Genomic DNA, 18,317 nt, shown 5'->3' with positions numbered 1-18,317 from the left:
ATTTCATTTGTGGACAAAGATTAAAAGTTGACAATTTACAGTGGTTATGTCCAGTTATGTACAACATTTTATGTACTGTCCATTGGAGCATATCCCCTTTTCCTTCCAGCATCCAGTTTGTTCAAAAATAAAATCATTGAGAACTTTGTTCTTAACGACAGTGTCCCGCTTGCCCCAATGCATTTGGGTAAGTGGGACACTTTTGAAAAGGAACGTTCAAAAATAAAGTATGTTGTAATTTCTCAAAAACAAATCTCATTGTATGAAATAGCAATGTGATACCTACAGTTTTGCAACTCTTCCCATAACTGAAGGTATCAACACATACCAATATAAATATTTTGAACATGCCATATTTCACAAACAAGCACCTGTTTTATAACGTCATTGTCTGACGTCAACGCAACGGTTCATGACAGGCCACTTTATTATTCAAAATGAAAGTCGATAAAACAAAATCATTATATGTTTTTATAGAATTAAAAAAAAAATAATGCCATGTCCTTGATTTGCAATGATACATAATACGCTTCAATATTTCAAACAAGTTAAATGCGATATTACATGTATACGTGAACCAGCTTCTTGCGTCAAAATTGACGTCACATTTATGATCAAGTCGTTACGGTACCGAAATTAAATATCTTTCAGATCTTATTGATATACCGACCACATATAAGCAAATATATCTAGAAAGTCAGACGACTATTTCCGCTGTGCGTTTCACTAGACAGGAACATAACGAGAATATTTTAATGCACCATCTGAAAAAAATAGGCATAATTATTTACAGCGTGTAACTTTATGTTTTCTTATTTTTATTTAATTAGTAATACTTTCAACATATGTCTAAGAAAATCGATTCTTAAAATATTTTCCAATCCATCGGCAGAAAAGTTTTGTCATAATAGGCTTTAACACTGAATGTTCTTTTTCAACATATGATCTTATTTAGGGAACGTAACCAATATTTACCCCAATTTACTGAAAAGTGTAAAGTGTCCTAGTTTCCCCATTGTCCCAGATACCCCATTTTACCCTACGTAGACCTACATTCCGTTTGGGAGAGTTCTTCTAAATAAGGTGACGATGTTCCTAGCTGTGTTGCCTCACCATTACTGCTATTTTTGGATGATTCCATTGCACATCAGAGAAAATCCATCATATTTTTTATGGGTAGGTGTGTCCAAAGATTTTACTCCTCACATATTTTTTCAATGTTTTTTTTTTTTTTCATTTTTTTTTTTTTTTTTTTTTTTTTTTTTGAGAGGAGTAGGAACAATTGATCTATGTCATACATGTATGAGGAAAGACACAGAAATAAATGTAGGTTACATTCTACTAATTCAGGCCTTTTTTATTTCATATAAACAATAAAATATTCAGACCTCATTTTCAGCACTTTAGAGCATTTCAATGATATGAAAACCGTATATGGTCATTTAATATGACATGATTTCTTACCAAAACAAAAAAGTTTCATTTCTTATATTTACATTGTATTTTCCTTTCACTTTAAACAAGAATATATTATTAATTGTACACATTTTGTTGCATTTAACGTTAAAAAATGCTTCCCGGCCATTCTGTTCACCAGACGGAACAACTGCGACGTCATCTAAGGAACGTTCTCCCTGACTATACGCGGACGTCGTCAAAACAGCGGCCCGTGATCGCTATGCAGCGTTGGCGTATCTTTCGCGCCTTTCCTTTTGTTGTTCATACGAAATGAACGTAAAATATTTCAATGGACCAGAATGGGGCGAAGGTAAATATTGTTACATTAAGGAAAAAATCTGTTCTGAGAAACATCACATTCTAGAATAGCCGTTTAGCAATTACGCGTATGAGTAGACATTTTCTCAAAGAATCAACTGTTAAATAATCAATGATTATTTAATTGTTAAACTTGTCAAATAAGGTCAGAAGTATATTAGCAGACATATGACGATTCCACATTCTGTCAAGTTGATATATGATGCATTTTTGTTATTGTTTATTATATCAAACCCACACGTTTTATACGTCAAATTGTCAGACAGTTCATATAACTGATGTTAGAGAATTGCTATATATTGCTGTTTTAGTAGGCTATCTCGGATAGTCAGAAAGGGTCTAGGACAGACCAGGTGTACGCCGTTTGTCCGGACTGAGACCTAGGAAATGGGTCTCGTAGATATTAAGATTAAATTAGGTTTTAGATATGACACTAGTTAAGATCAGACTTAAGAAGTTTCAAAATGAATTATGAAAGTTATGTACGAAATATTCTACTGTGTAAATAAACATGAAAAACGTTCAGACTCTTGTTGTGTTACGTTATACAAGTTCTAAAATTTTTGGAGCCGCAGACTGGATGTCGAATTTCAAAATGAGTTGTCGCGACATTACGAAGCGAAGTAATCCTGCCACGACGACACGCTGCCGAGCCGAAAGAAGAGAAACTGTGAGTTACCATCTTACCTATCTTCTAGTATAATTATGCAAGCTAGTTTTTTTTTCAGTTTTTTTTTTCTATTTTTGAACAAAATTTTAAGGTGAATTTATTTTTGATTAATTGTTAGACACCAAAAGAAATTTAAATTTATTAAGTGATATAACCTAACTCATTATATACAAAATTCTAAAAAAAAAAGTAAAATATATTTAGAAAAAGAAAACAACGTAAAACAATAAGAAACAATGCATTGAGGAAAATACTCAAAAGACTGAATTAAGAAATGCAAATGTGAAAATATTTGTTTTTCAAACATTTTACTTGTTATATTATGTTTATTTTACTTTTTCCATATGATATTTATTTCCCTTATGGCCACATTTAAACAGTTTTGAGCTTTCCCGCATTGACAAATTGTTTAAATGAAGGAGAATGGATTGTCCTATGAAACTTGTGTATAGTCATAGATATGCGCAAAAATGAATTGTAAATAGTTTCTGTTGTGGTTATGGATAATATTTTATCACAAATACATATGTGAAATACAAAGCAACGGCTGAAAACTAGTTAAATACGTGAAATTCATGTTTAAGATATTTTATGCGTGAGAATGTGTTACTGGGTTAAAGTGTCACTGCTGAATAAATGTGTACATGGTTATCTTCCTAAAAATATGGTTACTTCAGGTCACAGTAAATTAAAAGGTTGGCCTGGTCTGTTGTGCTGGAAATATTTTGAAGCCTGGTATCGCAAGGAAGAATATGTTTATTAGTCAAAAATGACTTGATATTGTCGCTGGAACATGTTGGATTCCAGTAAGGTTGAATTTGTTTACTGTTAAACGATGCAAATATACTGCCTTCTGCAAAATTAGCAGAGATTCTTATATATATATATTGTGAGATACTAAGAGTTACTTGATATTATCTTTGTGAGACTGGAAGTTGTGATCCCAGTTGTCGTGTGTGTACCGGATATTTTAAGTACAAGAGCATTTTGTTTTATGAGACCTGATGTAGTATTTTTGTCAAAGAGTTGCAAAAAAACACTCGAACGTGCTGTTACTTATTTAAGTAACCCTTTCAAGTTTTTGCAGAGTATTCTGTCGGAAAATTTATTTTTTCTCGCGGACGACATAATATTTCTATAGGATCATCTAGAAAGGTCACATTGTGTAAAAAACCATAGAAGAAATCATGATCAGATATTCTGTTTATATTGGTGTTGGTTTTGTATGTATGTCTATTGTATTTGGATATGACTATATGCTTAATTTTGTAGAGTTTTTGTAGTTTTCATATGCATTCTTCTGTATCATATAAGTACGTTTTTATGTTAAAAACATTTTGCTTTTTGTTAGGAACATATTTGGCTGATATCTGTATTTTTCTTATAATGTAAAACGAAGGACATAGCTTGCAGAAAGTACACAGAAGTAAGGTTTCGGTAACGTAACGGTTCATGCAAAGTACAGAAAGAAACAATGAACTTGCTGACATAAAAATACTGACAAACTGTCAAATTAACCTGGGAAAAAGTGTATTCCGAGTCAACATTATAAGTCTTATCATATTGCGGACAGCCAAAGGGAAACTAATTATACGTAACGGTTACATATTTGGAAGTACCTGTCAAAACAAAATGATGACATTTGCATTTGTGTATTATGACAACTATCTGTCATTTATGACAAATGGAAAACAACATAATTATCTGCTTTACGACATTATTACCTGAAGTAGTGTCGATGGTCATCTATAATATTGGACCTTGCGTAAATGAAACAATGATATTATAACTTGGAGAACTCTAGAACATTTCAGAAGTTAGCAAATGAAATTGATTGGATGAACATCATAATTTGGGAGAGTACGATACAACGTTATTGTATCATAGCTCGGTGTTTTTTCTTAACAAATTTGGTGCAGATAATTCGTATACTCTTGAGTACAGAGTGCGGTAACTAAAAGTGTGCAGATATTTAATACCCGCACGCTAGTTACCGCACTGTTAGATAGGAAAGTATGCCAGTGTCTGGAACAGTAGACAGCAAGATGTATTTTATTGATTTTCTGCTCTAGCATTGGTTTATTTTACCTGGGCTTTACACATTTGTAAAGCAAGGATTTTAAGTACTCACTGAACTACTGTATATGGCAATGTGGACCGCCTAAAACTTCCATATATGGATGGCTATGATACAAAACAGAAAGAACATTAAAACTCACGGGTAAACGATTTATACTCGGGGGCTACGCCCCCTCGTACAAATCGTTTACCCTTTAGTTTCAATGCTCTTTCTATTACTAACAACACATGGCGCGTGGTGGAAAATCCTTATTAACTGTTACAGAGATGGATGATAATGAGTCACGCTGTAGAAGAATGTCGAAACCAAGGGAAAAATGTGTAGAAGGATGGCGAAACCAAGCAACAATGGTGAAGTGGACTGACAAGCTGTGTAGCCTGTGGATATTGGTGAAGAAGATGGTCCAGCTGGAGAATTGCAGAACACTAAAAAAAATTATCTTTCTTCCGTTCTACTTATCAATACACAATTCATATATTTTGGTCATTACATATCGATTTTACTATTTATTTAAGATCTGTAGTCAAATATCAAAATATTCAAAAGTAAGATTCATCTGCTGAATAAAATCTTTGTAAAAATAAGTGAAATTTAAATATCATGATAAATTTCCATACACGCGACTATAATTGCAAGCAATTTAGCAATGTTACTAAACGAATTTTTATCTTTCCTAACTCTTAAATAGCATATATTCTAATAAATGCTCACCTGTGTTTTGCTTTACTTTACAGTTATTGGTTTTGTGAAATATGGATGTAACACGGGTTAAAGAAAAAGTCTTGAAGGAAGAAAGGAGAAATGCCACTACAAAGGCCGACATAAAATAAAACAAGAGATCACAGAGTGATCTTGGCGCTCACGACTGAGTCCAAATTTCAAAACTAGCTCAAGGTCAAAATCAAGGTCAAATTTCATTTCAGTACACATCACTGTGCATGTGGTCCATGCATGTGGTCCAAATGAAAGCTGTAGCTTGAGAAATGTGAAAGTAGGTCACAAGATCAATTTCAAGGTCAAAGTTCATTTCAGAACACAAAAATATGCATGTGGTCCAAATTTGAAGCCTGTAGCTTGAGAAATGTGAAAGTAGGTCACTAGATCAATCTCAAAATCAAGGTCAATCTCAAGATCAAAGCTCATTTCGGTACACAAAACTAGCATGTGGTCCAAATTTGAAGGATGTAGATTGAAAAATGTGAAAGTAGGTCACTAGGTCAAAATCAAGGTCAAATTTCATTTCGGAACACAAAACTATGCATGTGGTCCAAATTTGAAGGCTGTAGCTTGAGGAATGTGAAAGTAGGTCACTAGGTCAATGTCAAGGTCAAAGTTTTTTTCGGCACACAAAACTATGCATGTGGTCCAAATCTGAATGCTGTAAATTGAGAAATGTGAAAGTAGGTCACTAGGTCAAAATCAAGGTCAAATTTCATTTCGAAACACAAAACTATGCATGTGGTCCAAATTTGAAGGCTGTAGCTTGAGAAATGTGAAATTAGGTCACTAGGTCAATGTCAAGGTCAAGTTTCATTTCGGAACACAAAACTATGCATGTGGTTCAAATTAGAAGCCTGTACCTTCAAAAATGTGAAAATAGGTCACTAGGTCAATGGTAAGGTCAAAGTTTTTTTCGGTACACAAAACTATGCATGTGGTCCAAATTTGAAGGCTGTAGCTTGAGAAATGTGAAAGTATGTCACTAGGTCAATGTCAAGGTCAACGTTTTTTTTCAGTACACAAAACCATGCATGTGGTCCAAATTTGAAGGCTGTAGCTTGAGAAATGTGAAATTAGGTCACTAGGTCAATGTCAATGTCAAATTTCATTTCGGAACACAAAACTATACATGTGGTCCAAATTTGAAGCCTGTACCTTCAAAAATGTGAAAGTAGGTCACTAGGTCAATGTCAAGGTCAAAGTTTTTTCCGGTGCATAAAACTATGCATGTGGTCCAAAGTTGAAGGCTGTAGCTACAGAAATGTGAAAGTAGGTCACTAGGTCAAAATCAAGGTCAACTCATGTCAATGTTCATCTTTCCACTCAAAACTATACATGTGGTCCAAATTTGAATGTTGTAGGTTATTGACAAGAATATTTTAAACGCTTTTCCCTATATAAGTCTATATGAACCATGTGACCCCCCCCCCCCCCCCCCCCCCCACCCCCGGGCGGGGCCATATTTGACCCTAGGGGGATAATTTGAACAAACTTGGTAGCGAACCACGAGATGATGCTACATAACAATTATCAAAGCCCAAGGCTTTGTGGTTTGGACAAGAAGATTTTCAAAGTTTTCCCTATATAAGTCTATGTAAACCATGTGACCCCCAGGGCGGGGCCATATTTGACCCTAGGGAGATAATTTGAACAACCTTAGTAGAAGACTACTAGATGATGTCACATACAAAATATCAAAGCCCTAGGTCCTGTGGTTTTGGACAAGAGGTTTTTCAAAGTTTTTCCCTATATAAGTCTATATAAACCATGTGACCCCCAGGGCGGGACCATATTTGACCCCAGGGATATAGTTTGAATCATCTTGGTAGAGGACCACTAGATGATGCTTCATACCAAATATCAAAGCCCTAGACTCTGTGGTTTTGGACAAGAAGATTTTCAAAATTTTTCCCTATATAAATCTATGTAAATTATAAAAATAAACAAAGGGCCATAACTCACTCAAAAATTGTTGAACCAGTCTGATTTTTAGGGGGACACAACTAGGGTACCAATACATCATTCTGACAAAGTTTGGTCAAAATCCCCCCCAGTAGTTTCTGAGGAGATGCGATAAAGAAAAATTGTTAACGGACGGACGGACGGACGGAATGACGGTCAAGGTCACATCTAGGGATCAAAGGTTATATATGACTTTGCTTTGTGTATATTGCTCTACATTGCAGTGCTCTTGTTTTTATTTGGCAGATCCCTTTTTAGTTCACTTACAATTTTTTTTTTAATTACTTACCTTTTATGTTACTATAAATAGTTTTTTTTTAAACTTTTTTTGACATAATGATTTTTGTGGACTTAGAATACTGTTTTGTGGAATTCGAAGTTTTTTGGAATTTCTACCCTTTGTTGTTCCAGTCCTTTGGGCTTCATCAATCAAGATCTTTAAATTTTGCTGCCTTCCTCTGATGTAACCCTTCGGGTGTATATTGACCCGGTTGGCGGAGCTCTTGTTATATGTAATGATGTACATGAATATGAGACTGATATAAATAATCATCTAACTATAATTATCTTTCTCGAAAATATATTTCAATATTCAAAAAACCTGGTTTTACGATCGAAAAACCTGTAATATCGATCGTTAATCCTAGTTTTTCGACCGTGAACGTGGATTCACGTACTTATTGGAGTACTGGGGTGCCATACTCGCACTCTTGTTGATGGTACATTTACAAATTTTGACTGAGATTTGGGATTTTATGTTCTTTCTTTTAAAGAGCAAATCCCGCTATGGTTATTTTAAATATATTTTGTGTTTTGGAGTTGTCACCAGCGTAAAGTCATCCCTATAGTAAAGGAGAGTAAAACATGGTGTTTTATTTTATTATACTGGTTTGCATTACATTTCTCTCCCCAGCAAGATATCTTGTTAAAGTGTTCTTCATTTATGTTTTAATCCCTTTAAATGTTGCCTCATTTCAACAACATATAGAAATAAAATCATAAATCCTACTGCACAGTACCTTGCGCAAATACACATGTTATCTTGCCATCTTGCAATGCTTTGCAATGCTATTTCATCACTATGTTACATTGAAGCTTTGTCAATGACCCTTTTGAGGATTTTAGTACAAATTCTTCTATAGAAGACATTTATAGTAACTGTAAACATGTTATATGGTATGATCATTATTTCTAGTATAATATAACATTAGTTTAACATGTAGTGTATGTTTTTAACTTTAAACTTTTGTTCCGATGTTCAAATATTTCGTACAGTCCGCAAAAGGATCGACCAACTTCAGTTGATGGAGCATCCGAAGACTGCAGTAAAGAAAACAGGTCTAACTTCATTGATCAAGTACTACCTAGAAATTAAGGTCAGTCATCAGACGTCAATAACGTTAATGTTAGATAGATGTAAAGTATTCTCTCTCACAGCTGCTTTACGAAATTACATTCATTTTTTTGTTTGTTTTGTAAATTCATGAATATTGTTTTAAGTTTATCCTTGATGATATTTTAGAATTCCTACAGAAAATGTATTTTTAGTAAAATTATGCATTGTCTTTGTACACAGTCTGGAAATGGCGAACATATTAGGGAATAAGGAATTTTCGGTTTGTCTTGTATGATATTTCATTGTGTAAATATTTTAGAGCCATACCTCAAATACTTTTTGAGATATCAACCAGAACCCAAACCAGTTAACGTGAATCTCACCTAAACCTACCGGCCACAAACGATTAAATCCAGATAAACTATAACAGTAGAATAAAAATCTGAATATGTTTAATTTCATAGTGTGCCAGATTGGCCTATTCTTTAATGTTTGATTTTTGGCCAGGGAATATTTCTGATCTGTTTGCTAATCTGCTTAGCCATACCTGTTTATCTACACTTGATAAGTAATGGCACTGCTCTTTATAAGATTTTTGTTCCATTTTCTTCGTGCTATATCTAAATATCTGTCTGTAAGCTGCAAGTTAAATATAAAATCGTTGTAGGGAATCAGGACCATACATCAACATCTGTAGATAATCTAAATGATAAACAATTTAATCTTTAAAAAGTGAAAGCCAAACATAAGTAAATGTATATTTCTCCTATTTGTAATTGGTAAAAATGTAGTTTATTCGTAAACGATGGAATTTTCAACGAATGCTGTGTTCATAATAATAATTTGTCTTAACATCTAAACAGACTTTATCAATTAATAACAGTATATTGTGATAGGCTCTGAAAGCCTGGTCATTCAGTGCCTTAACTGCACCTAAAAGAGAACAAGTATAAGAAAATTTAATGCCTAAATATGTAAAATCATCAACTATTTCTGTTTTATCATCATTAATGTAAAATTCTTCATTATGATGAGTTTTTCTGTTTTCAAAAACACAAATTTTTGTTTTATTAACATTTATTGTTTAACCCCACTTTACTGAAAATTGATAAATGGAATCGATTTGGGACTGTAAGCTCTTAGGATCAGTCGTAAACAATACAATATCATCAGCAAATAATATTAAATACATAGAAAGAAGCTCAAGATCTTTATCCGTAAAATCATTCCAATTTAAGTTTTCTGTGATATCATTGATAAATAAAATAAATAGCAAGGGAGATAATGGCTCCCCTTGTTTCAATCCGATCGTTACATCAAAGAAGTCAGAAAATGACATCGTACTTGATAGCTTAACACATGACTGTACTTTTTGATACATACATTTAATAATATTAATCATTTTACAGCTAATGCCAGTCTGTATTAATTTATACCATAATGCATCTCTGTTAACTGTATCAAAGGCTCTTTGATAATCTATAAAAATGCACCATAATTTAGACTTTTTAGACAGTACTTTTTGAATAATAGCATGTAGAAGCAATATAGCATCAGCTGTAGAACGATTATCTCTAAAACCGAATTTTACATCATTAAATATTTGTTCAGATTCACACCATTTGTTAATACGATTTCTAAGTAGCAATGAAAAAATCTTCGAAAACACATTTACCAGTGTAATCCCTCTGTTATTTGCAGGTTCAGATTTACAACCCTTTTTATATACCGGTATTATAACTCCTTTAGACCATGCCTCAGGATATAATCCAGTATCAAAAATATGATTAAAAATAACACATAGATATGGAGATATAAAGTCATTAAAGTAAATAAATAAAATGAATACTTTATCCAAAACCCTTCTTCAAACTTTATCTCCCGTTTTCTCAAAAGTATGAAAATAGCAGGAAGCCAATTATGGCTCTAACCATCGATATTTTTTACACGTTTTTTATCTGTAAAAGTAGTTTAACTATGATAGTGCTATCCGCTTTCCATGCCAAGTGCCTGTATTACATCACAAGAAGTTTAGGACAAGGACCTGTAGGTATAGTATCTTCTAGTAAAGTCAAAGTCCTGTATAACACCATGCAAGGTTTAGCGTCTTCTAGCCAAGTCAAAGACCTGTATGGTATCATTGTGACCTATCACTACAAGATTATCCGCTCTAAGACACAGTGATCTGACCGACACAACACCCGTTGTCGTTGTTACAGGTATATGTATAAGAACTCCTTCTCCGTCAAATAGAAGAACGTGATTGGATTTGAAACAGCCAACAAACAATTGGCCTCGGTTGTCGAACGCGATTCCTCTGGCTGCTGTGAGATTTTTATCTGTTATCACGGAAAGCTTTTGACCGCGCCTGTTCAGAATGATGACTCCGTTTGTTTCATCTGTTACATAGACTGTTTTCTGGATTTAGAATTATGTCCCTCGGACGTCCAAACAAACATTTACCATTTTCGTCATTTTTAAAGGTTTTAAGAGGTATTCCCTGTAGGCCATACACCCTTATCTCACCTGGACCCTCCATAACTGCACGCCAGTAGGTTGATCCACCACCACAACACACAAACAGGTTCCCATCTTTGAAGAGTATTCCCCGACAAGTTCTACCGACTCTGAAGTTATGCTTCATCTCCATGAATGCATCTATAGCAACAGATTGAACCATTTGCTTGCCAATTAGGGTAACTGCAACTTCTGTGTTGCTGATTGAACAGACACCCCAGGGTTCGCCAAGAACTTCACACGATGCCGCTATTTTCTATGACTGGTCAATATTAAGTATCAAGTTATGAGCAAGATCTGTGAGAACCATGGATCCGTCGTTGAGAAGACAAGAGTCTAAAATGTGACAAGAAACTGAATCATTTTTCATGTTTACATTATACGTTCCTTGTAGATTCGCATCATATTCACATACATCATGGAACAGCCTTGGTCTTGGTGGAAGATTTTCATTTTCAAATGAAAGTCGTCCGAGTTCCGTCTGAGTTGAAGCTGTTTCAAATGCAGTGTTTACAGTGTACTTAAGCCTTTCGTTTCTCACATGCTCTGATATAGTTTTAATTGTTTTCTTTGTTTCTGTTTGTATGCTTCTGTTTGTTTTCATTTTAATGAAAGCATCTTTTTCATCTTCTTTAAGACCCTCAATTGCTTGAGTCACTTTTGCTAATGACTGTTCAAGAATCTTTAATTCACAATCAATATCTCCTTCAAATTCCTTGTACTTCCTATCCAGATTTTCATTACCCTCTTTTAACAATTTTGCCAAACTGGCTTTGACATTTCCTGCAGCTTTTTGCATTTTATTTTTGATTTTCTTTCTTTAACCAGCAACCCTGGTTTTATCATTTTCTTTCGCCACTTTTAATTTTTCAAGATCATCTTTCATGTTATGTAGGCTGGCAGTTGATTCTTGGTATTCTTGACATTGCTTGACTCCCTCTGACACTCTGTCCAGATCAACAATGTTTTTACATCCTCTGAAATGTAAGATGTATATCCAGTCTAGCAAAATTTAGTGTATACCTTAACAAAACAAATAGATCATATTCCATTTTATGCAAAAACTATATTACAAATTGTAGCCCGTGTCAGTGAAAACTGGTGATGGCTTTATTAATTTGGGGGACCTGGGTGTATTTTGCGTCTGTAATGTAACCGATATATTTCTTGACTTTGACACGAGCAAAACCCTGTTAAACTTCAACTTCTAAATATGATATTGACCTTTGGGTAACGAGCAACAGTTTGGTGGGTTATATGTTGTCTAGTTATGAGGTATTGTTGTCCCAAGTAATATTAAACTCCCATGATGACGACAGAGCTATAATTACGTCAGAAGAACCTACCCTGTAAGCATTTTACCTACAAGTGTGGACCTATGAGAAACATCAATGGTCTTGTAGCACGTCGTCCTACGGGGAATATTTGTTTAGTACGGTATATGACAGAATAATGGTCCTAGGCACGAAGTTTGACGGACAGACTGTCATTCGTTTTTTTTTCCTTCGAAAACATATTGGGGAGGGAGCAAATACCTCAAAACAATATTTTGAAAATTATTTAATGGACTTACCTGTGATTATAAAAAACACATTCCTCGCACACCAATTCATCATGATCCCCACCAAAAGATTTGAACTGTTTGCTGGTATGAATCCGACAGTTTGCACCATTACTATCGAGTTTATATGTGTGTTAAATTGTCCCTGTAGATTGTTGTCATTGGAATTAATTTGATCAGAATCATAACTTGCCATTGTACACTAAACCTCGGATTCTAAAGAAAGTCATGTATTGTATTCAGTACTTCTGTCTCGAAAGATAAAATGTGTGTCCTGACTTCTATTATCTCAAAAGATAAAACACGTATCCTGATTTATACTACTACTTGTTTAGCACTGAAGTATTTTATCTTTTGATAATGTACTTATTGATGTATTTGTCTTGGCTACATATAAAAATTAACTGTTTTTGTAGAGTTATATTCACACTTACTTGCCCTGTAGTAACAGTCCTTTGTAAAAGACCCGCCATAACCTAGTGTTATACTCGCCCACTCCCCTCCTCCAACACACACACACGCGCTCACGCACACGCACACACATACACACATATACACACACACACGTACGTACGCACGCACATGCATGCACGCATACACACACACTTCATGAAAAAAACATTCTGATTATATATATTTTTGATAACTTCATCTGCTAACTTATTCAGTCAAACTCTCTTCAGTACATGTTTTAAAAGACAGCTAGATTAATCTTATACTGTAGAAACCACAGACGTTTGGGGTCAGGATCCCCCGCCCACCTCACCGTCCTCCGCCCCTGCCAAAGGTTAGCGAATATTTTGTAGCATTTTAATACGCACCGCACATAGATGACGATCATAAAACGCACGCCCCCATGCCAGATCTTAGCGAATATTTATGTACTGCACATAGGCGACGTTCATAAAACGCATTTTTTTACAACAAAAAATGCGTTTTATGATCGTCACCTATGTACAGCATGTATGTAAAAATGCGTTTTATGATCGTCACCTATGTGCAGTACATAAATATTCGCTAACATCTGGCATGGGCGGAGGGCAATGGGGTAGTTTCTAATTGATATTCTAAGTGCTTGTAAATTTTAGCCTAAAGTACATAATATAAAATACGACAAACACGATCTAACACCCAGCCAGCATGACTATATCGGCCCGATAATGTTATAATGTCGGAATGTCGGCAAAATATGCCGATGTAGAGCCGACGTCGGGCCGTTGTAGTGCCGCAAAATACTGAAATCGGTAGATCGGCATCAATCAATTTAACTATTTCGTACGTCGGATTGACATCGGGCCGATATTGGATTCTCTATTATAACTATATTTTTCACAATATTATTGATAAACGTGAAAAAGTAATCTAATTATTTATATGTGCTATTTTATTAAGCAAATATGATGTATGCCAGAATTAATCAAACTAGATTCAAACAAAATTTGTAGAGGGTATATATCAAAATTTTATATGTAATAAAGGGAGGTAATAATTAAGATACCCATCGCAGATTAAGTGTTTTTGCCTCATAGGTTATTGGAAAGAAATTTTAACACTCTCTTTCCATGAATGTAATTCTTACAATTAAAGAGATAGTCCGGATGATGACTTTGGATAATGACCCGATAAAGAATGCCGAAAAGATATGGCCATATATTGGCGCTTGTTTCAGTCTTGGTGGGGGTACCCGGCAGTAAACCTATACAGATCTTTAGCTCCTTTAGAAATGGCTTTTGGAGTTTGGCTGGAGGTTATCTTCATCCTACCAAGATCTACGAGACGTATATTACTGTCTTCAAAAATGCTCAGGGTTTTCAACACCACAAAACACACCACAGATTTTGAACAGCAGTCAAAATACCATGGTTATTATAGCCAAAGGAACAAAGCAAAAAACAATGATCTCAATTACAATTCATAACACCAACTTAATGTATTGAACTTACAGAAGAAGAGGGAAGGGGATATTGAACAAATATTATGTTAATGAACGTAAATCTTATCTTATACACTGGGACAAACTCTTTATATTTCAGTATAGAAATGCATGCGAGTCTTGTATTGCAGATGAAATCTTGGTAGGGGACAACTTTGTATAGAAAAGTTAACAAGTGTACTAAATTATTAAGTACAATATCAAACTATTATCAGTTAAGGGATTAAGGGAATGTACTTCTATTAATTCACAGCAGTATTCAACATATTCCAGCAAAACTGACCTGTTAAAGTGCCATTATTTTCACACTCTTAAAATGCTAACAGACCCTAGCATACTTAATTTCTAAATATGGGTGTACCCTCTCCCCCTGTGGAATCTCAGCACATTTAGATTCAGGTGTTAAATTTACCTGTTCTGGCTTGTTTATTTTTTTACCAAAATCTAGCAGAAAAGATACAAGCGTGTAGGCTTTAGAACCTTCTAACAGCGGACTTGAGTTTTAAAACAGAATTTTACAAAGATATAAACATTTACCCTTTTGATAAAATGTTTCAGGAACATCTGGTACTGACCATGTGTATAAAACATTACCTTGGGCATGCTACATCCATAAGTTACCACATTTTATGAGTATACTTCTTCAATATACAACAATCAGTACCTTTAGAACAGCACATGCAAAAATTCAAACTACAATATTGGCTATTTTCCTCATAGCATTTTGGGCTTTATCTTCGAAATTTCTACGAACACTTGGGTCAGTATCCATCAACTACTATATAAGCTTACATATCTGTCAATGTGGGTTATTTGATCTAAAATAAAAACTTTTGAACATGTTCACACCCTATAAACGACTGTATACACCTCTTCCTCTTGCGAGTGATCAAAACAATAAACTGACAGCTAAACGTTGAAAACAGCATTTTAAAATGACTGATTTACTTTGAAGGTGTGTATATATTTATATTTTATTGGAAGCTGAACATGATTTGTTTCTGTATATAATGTGTTAGTTTGATTACAGGTAGAATTATTGCAAAAAACTCGATTGATCACTGATTTGTTTTTAGAAACTGTATATTGTTGGCGTCAAAAGTACATATTTTCTTGCTTGAAGAATGACCTACATGTAAATTCCACTGTTGCATGGATAAAGAAACAACTCTAGTTTGGTAAAAAAAAAAATGATAAATTCTGCAATTTGTGTATAACCGTCAAACAAGAAGAGTCGGTGTTATTTCCTGACTGTATGCATGCTTGCTCAAAAACGGTACAAGTGCTTGCGAGTTTCGTACTGTTTGTGAGTGACTTATTTATAAAATTTCGGCGTTTCTTATGCTCCTGTAGTATTTCTTCATGATTATAATCCGCAAACAAAGTTTGAAGGAGGGTGGTATATAGCAGTCAACATGCGGTCTGTCTGTTAGGTCTGTTTGTATATGTGTCCTCATAAATTTGGTCGTGCAATTACTTCGATACTATTACACCTACCTCTCTCAAAAATAACACACAAACATCGGCAATATGTAGTTAATTATGTCTTGTTCTTTTCAATTTCTTTTTAAAGTAACACTTAAAGGTGAAACAGGGTCTGTTTTTCGTGTCCGTGCCATAACTTCTTTATGCATTAAGGGATTCTGAAATAACTTGGCACAAATGTTCACCATCATGAGACCACAATGAGACGATGTGTCGCACACAAGACACATTTTCTAGAATTTTAACCCATTGAAACCGATATATCATCGCAACTACAATTAATAAGGTTTGAAAATATGAACAGTAAATGGGGTGATTTTTAGTGAAACGGTGCCAGATTGAATCCACTAATCCTTTGTGGATCGCATTCTTGACAGCGTCGCACAGTAAACAGCTCTATTTTAATTTTGTCATAAACACACGAAATTTAACATGAAACATGTCTTATTTTACTGAAAATACATTCTGCGAATGAAATAAGTCCCCATTTTACAAGCAGAAGTGCCATTAGAGGAATAAATGAGGGTTTATTTGCTCACCTGAGCAAGAAGTGCTGAAGGTGAGCTTTTGTGATCACCCTGTGTCCGTCGTCCGTCGTCGTCGTCTGGCGTCAGCAATTTGATTGTTAACACTGTAGAGGTCACACTTTTAGTCCAATCTTAATGAAACTTGGTCAGAATGTTACCCTCAATAGAATCTTGGACGAGTTTGATATTTGGTCATCTGGACTCAAAAACTAGGTCGCCAGGTCAAATCAAAGGAAAATGTTGTTAACAGTCTAGAGATCACAATTTAGCCCAATCTTAATGAAACTTGGTCAGAATGTTACTCTCAATAGAATCTTGGACGAATTCGATATTGGGTCATCTGGGTTAAAAAACTAGGTCACCAGGTCAAATCAAAGAAAAAGCTAGTTAACAGTCCAGCGGCCACACTTGTGACCATTTATTAATGAAAATGTTTTCAGAAAGTTACTTTTGATGATATTTAATTCGACTTCAAATCTGGGTCAGATGGGTCAAAAACTTGGTCACCAGGTCAAATCAAAGGAAAAGCTAGTTAACACTGTACATGCCACATCTATGACCATATCGTAACGAAACTTTGTCAGAATATTAATCTTGATAATCTATAGGCGACTTTTAAATCTGGGTCAACTGGGGTTATCAGATAAAATCAAAGGAAAAGTCTGTTAACTCTCTAGAGGCCATAATTATGGCAATATCTCTATAGAACTTGGTCAGAATGAAAAATCTTGATGATCTTTAGGCAAAGATCAAATCTTGGTCAAGAGGGGTCAAAAACCAGGTCACCTGTTTTGACATCGAAGGAAAATCTTATTAACACTCTAGAGGCCATATTTATGATTGTATCTCCATGAATCTTGGTCAGAAAGTTTACCTTGATGATCTTGATGAAACTGAAACAAAGACGAGGTACAACTCACGCAATTAATAAACAACGGAAGTGGATTAAGCCAGGCTTAGCAATGAAAACGACTAAATCTGCAAAGACAGATTCCCACACGCCGTTATCTATGGCGTACCATTTGGGTCGAAAGTTTCCAGGTACCACAGGTAGTAATAAAATTATACCTGCAGGTATAAATTTATACCTGCGGGTATAAATTGGAAATGTATACATATATATAAAAATTGTACCTGCGGGTATAATTGTATACCCGTAGGTATAATTTTATACCCGTAGGTATAATTTTTATACCCACAGGTATAAAAAATTATACCCGCGGGTATAATTTTTATACCCGCGGGTACAATACCGCAGGTATAATTTTTATACCCGCGGGTACAATACCGTAGGTATAATTTTTATACCCGCGGGTATAATTTTCATACCTGCGGGTATAATTTTGTACCCGCGAGTATAATTTTATACCCGTAGGTATAAAAAAAGTGTACCCGCGGGTATAATTTTTATACCCGCGGGTATAATTTTTATACCCGCGGATATAATTTATACCTGCGGGTATAATTTTGTACCCGCGGGTATAATTTTATACCCGTAGGTATAATTTTTATACCCGCACGTACACTTTTATACCCGCGGGTATAATTTTATACCTGCGGGTGTAAAAGTGTACCCGCGGGTACAAAATTATACCCGCAGGTATGATTTTTATACCCGCGGGTATAATTTTTATACCTGCGGGTATAATTTTGTACCCGTAGGTATAATGTTTATACCCACGGGTACACTTTTAAACCGCGGGTATAATTTTATACCTGCGGGTATAAAAGTGTACCCGCAGGTATAAAA

Source organism: Mercenaria mercenaria, chromosome 3 (genome assembly GCF_021730395.1).
Source record: "Mercenaria mercenaria strain notata chromosome 3, MADL_Memer_1, whole genome shotgun sequence".
Lineage (NCBI taxonomy): Eukaryota > Metazoa > Mollusca > Bivalvia > Venerida > Veneridae > Mercenaria > Mercenaria mercenaria.
This window is presented reverse-complemented; position numbering follows the sequence as displayed.